The following is a 7726-nucleotide window of genomic DNA, read 5'->3' as shown; positions in this document are numbered from 1 at the left end:
GCCAAAAACGTATTCAACGTCCGTTGCAGCAAGATAAGTAACCCATTGTATCCATCTCGGATGTAGAGCTTTTGCATTTGGAATGCTTGCCTTTGTCACTGCCTCTAAGGTAGGTACAGGTGTAACAACTTTAATGCATTGACCCAGTGCGAGGGCTCAATCCTTTGCTACAGCAGTCTGAACCGCTGTCAGAATTTTTTTTGTTGAAGTGAATTTTTATTTCAGCTTGTGTGTACAAGTGTGATTTCTAAGCTATTGGGACCTTTTCACCTTCATTAAAGGTTAGGTATGTGAATCCGCATCTCTCTGGGATCATTCGGATTACAAGGTTGCGTACATTGTCGCGTGTTTGTAAGTGTGTTGTTGTCAACATGTCTGTTTGTACTGAACGCAAAATTTCTGTGTGTTTTTGAGTCCAATCAGTAGGTTTGAAATCAGGTTTGATTAGTTCGTAGAGAGGTTTAACCCTTTCTGCGTAATTCAGAATGTAAGTTCTTCCGAAGTTTAGGAATCCTAGAATTGACTGTAAGTTTTTCAGCGTTTTTTCTAAAAAGTTGGCTGCTAGGCTTTTGCCTTCACTTGAAAGCTCGTATCCCAAGAATAGGACGTTGAGGTGGGCAATCTTGATTTTTTTAAGTTGAATTTATACCCTTCAGAGGCGAATCCAAGTATTATGGTGTTCACCCTGGTCAAGTGCCTGTCCAAATCATCATCTGCAAGATAGATGTCATCGACATAAGATAATGCCTCATCATCGTACGTTTGTAGTAACTCTGTTACTTTGGCTGAAAATATTCCAGGACTGTTCTTGAATCTCTGTGGGAGACGAAAAAAGTGTTGTTGTGTCCACATTATTGAGAAAGCGGTCAAGTACCTGCTTTCAGGTGCATTGTTTTGACAGAAGAAACCGTTTGAAATATCTAATGTAGTTTTGTACTTTTTGCAAACGATGGTAATTATTAGTGCTGCACTGTGTGAATTTTGTACTGCAAAGGTTTTGCAACAAGAGTTTAGATGTCTGTAATCCAAAACTAGACTATATGTTTCGTCTGGTTTGGAGACAGGAAACAAAGGATTGTTCATTGACGAGGTGCATGTTTTAATCACCCCTTGGTATTCAAGCTGATCTAAGATCTCCCTGACTTGCTCTTTAGCTTCCTGCTTTACTGGATACTGCCTCTGAGCAGTAGGTTGAGGTTTTTAACTGAATTTTATGGAGAGGAGAGTCCTCATCCCATCCCACATGATTTTTATATAATGCTGGAGCCTGGGCCACAGCCCATTTTCTGGCATAGGTGTATTTTTTAGGTATAGGAATATGATTTGAGAAGGCTGGCATAATAATTTCTTTGCCATGTGGGCACTCCCTGAGAAATTCAGGTGGACAGTCTTTTTCAGAGTGTGACTTCACATAACCTATGGAGTACAGTAACTCTGGTGTTGGCAGTTTCAACCTGAATGCAATCATTTAGATCCACTGTCTCCAGATGATCTTTCAGGATCCTGCGAGCTATGGTGACCTCTGCTGCGCTGTCCAGCATTGTCTGGGCCCACTCCCCCTTCTTGAGTTGTGTCCTCAAGATCCTCGGCATGTCTGACTTTAGTACTTGGTACCTTCTTTTTGGAGAATTGAGTTTTCTTATTTTTTGGAACGTGTTGATTGTCTTTGGACTTCACGCTTTCTTCTTCGCGTTCTGATCGTCCTCTTCTTTTGGATTTCTGCGAGGAAGTCTGAAAGGTACAAGAGAATCGTGTATCGATATCTTGATATCTATCAGGTTTTCTTAAATTATCCCTAATTCTAAGGTTATACCTCTTTTCAGAGTGCTCCTTTTGAGGAGATCTACCTCTGGACTGAGAGTGCTTCTCTTTAAGAAGTGACTGTCTACTATTTTCCCATTTTAGAAGTAGTTAGATTATTTTTGATAAAACCTTTTCAGGATTTTCTGTTAGTTCGGGCTTTACAGGTTTCCCTTCCAAACTATCTCTTCCTAGTTCTTCATAGGATTTTTCAATAATTCTGGCAAGTTCATATGCTTGCTCAGTAATATCGAGTTCTTTTAATTTTTGGCGGATTGCCACGGATGCTGCTTCATCTTTAATGTTAGTTAATAAGATAGCTGAGACCTTTTTGAAATCTTTCAGTAAGTTCATACCAAGATTCAAGGCCGGTTCTGGTCCATATTCATTTTGAATCTGTCTCAGAACATCTGGCATCACCGTCATAGACGGGACACCATGTGTTTTTGTGTAGATTGAAGCAAAGACTGTACCCCAAGTGTCACACTCCTCCTCATGTGGTGCAATCCCCATTGGTAAACAGATTGTTAGAATCCTGTGTTTCTCTTGAGGTGTACTATCGGGAAATACTGGCTCTATTTGAGTAATTTTCTGGGCTAACCAGAATGGAATTTGTTCCCTTTTTGAGGGCAATTTACAGATTACTGACTGTATAATCTGTGGTGTGATTTTATTTGTGTTCCCCTGATGAGGGGTGTGCTGTGGAATTCTTATAGCAGATTGGACCATCTTGTAGAAGTGGAACACATGTGTTGTTGGATTTGCTTGTGGAAAGATAATCCATGAATAGAATACCTCTGTCTGCCGATATTCATGTGCCTCTATGATGAATATAACTGTACCACCTCTCGGTGATAGGCCATTTTCTATACTTTTTATAGCTATGGCTTTCCCTATGTTTTTCGGGATGATTATGGCATCTGCGTCGTCTTCATTAAACCCTTTACCGTCTAAACACGGTTGGGCTGCTGCAGCTCCATCAGTTGCGTTGTTGTCGTTATTCGACATTGTTTAATGAAAGTTTTGGCAGAGCAATTTTCAAGGATATTAAGATAAGGTGCACAATATTTTGGAACACTGTATCCTTCTACGTTGAACAAAACCAAAACTAATACATAGGATTTTTCGTCCTACTCAGTTTATGGTGGATGCTTTATCCTTTAACCCACTCCAGAGGTCTATTGGAGTATTTACTGGTAAAGGGGTCTCTGTGAAAAACACAACTGAGTTACTCTAGTGTCTAGCGTTAAATGAGTGCCTTACCAAACGTTGGGTGCCATGTAGTGTAGTTCCTATATTCCCAATAGGCTCTGCGCATTAGAATAATATATCCTATAGATTAGACGTAGGACTGAGGCCTACTAGGTCTCTATCGAATATATTAAACTTAATTGTGAGTGCCAGCTAGCTCATAGGTCACTAGAAACTTTCTTGAATTCACAAGAAGGGATTAGTTTCTGACAACCGCATAGACATGACAACTTTGTTTCCCCAGATAAAACTGATCATCAGAGTCGTGGAAACAATAGATAGATATTTTACTCAGTCAATCGTGCATGCTTCGTTTCACCAGAGGTGCTGAGAAATAGAGAGTCGGGCGGTACAATCGTAAGACTGGTTGTAAAATATAATGCATACAATATAAAGAGTAGAATAAAATAATACTGTAAGAGCATTGTATCGTTCCCAAACCATAGATAAATACATACATAAATAACAGAGGCTAAAAATACTCAACTGGTGCTTCTAAAATATGCCTACCCCGATGTACCTAACCTAAGCTTAGTACACGGGAAGAGGTAAGTGAGATGTAGCATAAATGTAGTATTGTTTTGCCAAGAATCTGTCCAAGATTTCTCTTGGGGTCTAATCAGCTCCGTACCGTAGTTTGGAATGAAGAAGGTCAGGCTCAGGACTCGATTTCCCAGCAACCCGCAAGGGTAGCCTGGAAACACTGGAGCTGGATTTCTCGGCAGGAGAAAAGATAGAGTCTCTCTCGGTGTGTCTGCTGGAGGGTCGGCTTCCTTTGGCACTTGCTGTAGCAGGGTGCATCGGGCAAGTATATAGTTGAACTGCTCCAAACCACTGTGTGTTTGCTATGGCAAGTGTGGGCATATTCATACCTTGAAGTTGCCGAGTTTGATGTAAAGGTGGACATAATAACATCATTAAAGACTCTTAGTTCTTTGAAAACTCCGTGAGTTCTTGGACAAGTCAGTTCTCGAGCAAGGGAAAGTCCCTAGCTGCTGAAGCTCAGTTTTCCAAGAAATCGTTGTAGATTTTCGGAACTAGTGGAAGTAGCCCTGCCGTATTTGGACTGCATGAGCTATGACTAAATATGGTTATGATTCTTATGCCTATATAAGGACATAGTGATTTATACCTATATAAGGGCATGAATCGGGAAATTTACAATAGTGTTCTAAAATGGTTCACAACACGGGGTCTGCTGACAAATCCCAGATATCTTCTAACATATATTTATACTTTGTCTTAGCAAGGGGACGGAGGTTATGCTCCATTGTCTTTTCATGATGACATCTCCCTTCATGATTTTTGGGCTAGCTGCTATGCTCACTGTATTTGTGCAATGCATTTTCCTGCTTGTTGCGGCTTGTATACTGCAGGTTAGGGCAAGTTAGCTAAAATAAATATTTAAAACTATTTTGTGTCTCTGTCTGATCTTCTTGTGGACAAGAACAAGAGGGCAAGAGAAAGGGTGTGTCTTGTTACAGTGATTCCCGAGAGATCTGGGAGTGCTGTGTTCTGGGGTGTCGAATCATTTGCTTCTCTGTGAGTGAGTAGGAGAGTAAATGAGAAACTATAGCTAGTCGGTCCTGGGTTCGTGGGTAATAGGTGGTAGGAAGACCCAGTCCCTATACACCAAGGTCCTATAATCCTGTGTTTGTGCCGAAACCCTGCAACAATGTATGTACTCTCATTAGACTAATTAAACATAATTTGAAACAACAAGGTAACTAACAAAATGAGAATAAAATAGAAAAAGATCAATTGTGTGTAAGACCCTTGGAATATCTAATAAGGGAAACTTAAGAATGTAGGCAGAATGTGCTAACTCCTCCATAACCGAGGCAACAATGTCCAGTATATGGAGCGCCAAGCTGGAGACTGATTCACAGACTCCACCCACATTGAACCCCTTACAAATCTACCACATTGCTCTTTCCTCAAACCTTCTCTCCCAAACCATCAGATAACACTTCCAGTGCTATATTTTCCACCTACTACTTCCATGTAATTTCTGTTTTACTTCCCTCATTGGTTCTCATCCTCTAGATCTTCTCATCAGTCTTCAACATAAACCCACTATACAGTCTGTCTCCTCAAACCTTTAACTCCTGCTTCCATATGCCACCTTTCTGATACACTGCTACTCTTGTGTGACATAGCTTGTGGACATTCTACAGATCTCATGGACCACTGTTTACTCTTGAAAAATGTAAAGAAAACTTTATAATTTTGGTTTGTTAATTGCAACCTGGTGTCCTTTAGGGAAAACGGGCTGCATTTAAATTAAATGCTTGATTTATTTGCAAGCACTCACAGACATGATGGTCTGCTGACCCCAAGAGGCCACGTCCCCTTGAATTTAGCGATTCCTAGGGGGTCACAAATTGCGATCTACCTCATTAATGTTCATCAGGTAGGTTGATTTGCCGGCCCCTGCAAATTTCTAAATGAAACTCTTGGAGCTTCATACATTTGGAATAGTGATCACCTAATTGCAATTCTCTGAAACTCGCAATTAGATAATTGCTATTCCAAATCTTGATACATGTGGCCCATCGTGTTAACAATTTTCAGGTAGTTTGAGCGGTGTGCAAAGAAGGTAAAAAGACAGTAAAACAGAACCCAGATGCAAGTAATTCACAAGGTTGCATAGAACAGGAGTTGGCTTGAGCCTTCTTCCGGCACTTTGTAGAAGTGTTGTTGCAGCACGGACAGCTAAACCACACTCCGGCATGAAACATTTTTTTTTTTTGTAAAAACAATTTTTATTGGCAGTCAAGTTCAAAAAGTACATTACAAGGAAAAGCAATCATGGGATTAGCCGACAGGTCAGGATAACTTTACAGTTCCAACAAGACACCTTTTATATAGAACAATCCCCCAGCCGAGCCGTCCCACCCTTTATCCCACCCCCGCAGTCAGTGTGCTATACTCCTCTCTCTCAATCATTTAAGTGTTAGCCTATTCACTTCCTTGACAGGAGCTGTAGTAAATGGCAAGTAGCGCTTAGCAACAGGGAGCCAGAGCTCTCAAATCTGCTATCATTATTTGTAGGTATTGTGTGTGCCTCGTGGAGTGTGAGGTATCCCTTAACGCAGTGTCCCTATCCTGATGTTCCCCTCTCGTCCTCGCTCAACTCATCCTCTGGCTGCTGGAGCGCCACAACTAGGGCCTCCCACGCCCTAGCCACCTCCAATGCCCTGTCATTATCCAGGCTCCTGGCCTGTCGCAGCCGCAAGACACTCTCCGCCTTCGCCCAGCGCTCCAGAGTGGTCTTCCAATGCAAGTAGCTGGGTCCTTGGCTAGATTTCCAGTGCATGGTAATCTCTCGTTTGGCTAATAGCAAACCCAAGTCATAAAATTTACTGGTAACTCGAGTGCGGGGGGTGTGAGGGAACCACTATAATAGGCAGGTGCCCATTTTAGGGTCAATCTGCTGGTCCGTGACAGCATTCAGGCAGGACATCACCGCCTCCCAGTAACCCGCCAGCGTACTGCAGGTCCAAAACATGTGAGCGAAGTCAGCGTCCGCTGTTTTACATCTAGGACAGAGCGATGATGCACCCTCGAAATATTGCGAGATTTTAATTGGTGTTAGGTATGCACGGTGTAGGGTGAAAAACTGGACCAATTGGAACCTGGCGTTCCTAGTGCCCTTCCATGCCCGTCGCAATAGCTGCAGCCACGTCGACTCGGGAATTGGTCGCCCAATGTCCCCTACCCACTTGGTTCGCAGCTCATCTAGGGGTCGCAGGGTAGCAGTCGACAACCTCCGGTAAAGGCATGTGACAGCTTTGTAAGTGCCAGCAGCCATGACCACGTACTGACAGCACTCCGAGGTCGGTGGTTCGGCTAGCCCATTCTTCCAATGACGGCGAATACCGGCCACTAACGAGGCGTGCAGCAGATAGCCTCCCCTCGGTAGATCATAAGAGTCCCGCAGCTCTTGAAACGTGAGCAGCGATCCATCCTTGTAGAGATCGCCAATCACCTGCAAGCCAAGCTCCTCCCAGATCGCCAGTGCTGACCAGTCGCCGCCGTGTGGAAAGGCCGTGCACATCCCTAGCGGGATTTCAGGGGCATAAGGGCGAGCGGTACCGGAGCGCCTGTGGCACCGAAGCCAGCAACTGCCAATCGTGCGTTCCTCCAGCGTGAGCTGGGCGAGGTCCAATTTCTGGCCCAAGATTATAAAGGAGATGACGTGCCTCGGGAACAGTCTGCCCGCTACTCCCTCTGGGCCTCGGAATTCCAAAGCCACCGCCTGGGTGAGCCACTGCAGCTGTGCTGCCAAGTAGTACCACTCGAAATCCGGGGCCACAAGTCCCCCGTCCGCCCTGGGGCGCATCATCGTGGCCAACGCCACTCGTCGTCTACCCGACCCCCAAATGAAACCAGATGTTAGGGAGCGGAGTCTTTTAAAAACTGACGCAGGGATCCAGATCGGCAGGGTGCGAAACAGATATAACAACCGGGGAAGTGCCACCATTTTCAACAAGGCAACTCGTCCCGCGATTGAGAGCGGTAGCGTCCGCCAGAAGCCCATGCAGCCCTGCAAACTCCGGATAGCCCTGTTGATGTTACCGTCTAAGAGGGCCAACGGCGAGTGGTAGATGTGCGTGCCCAGATAGGGGAGGCAATGGTATTCCCAACGTAATTCGCCCTCCGGTTGGGAGTC

This window comes from Lissotriton helveticus, chromosome 8, assembly GCF_964261635.1.
Source record: "Lissotriton helveticus chromosome 8, aLisHel1.1, whole genome shotgun sequence".
Lineage (NCBI taxonomy): Eukaryota > Metazoa > Chordata > Amphibia > Caudata > Salamandridae > Lissotriton > Lissotriton helveticus.
Note: the sequence above shows the minus strand (reverse complement) of the source record.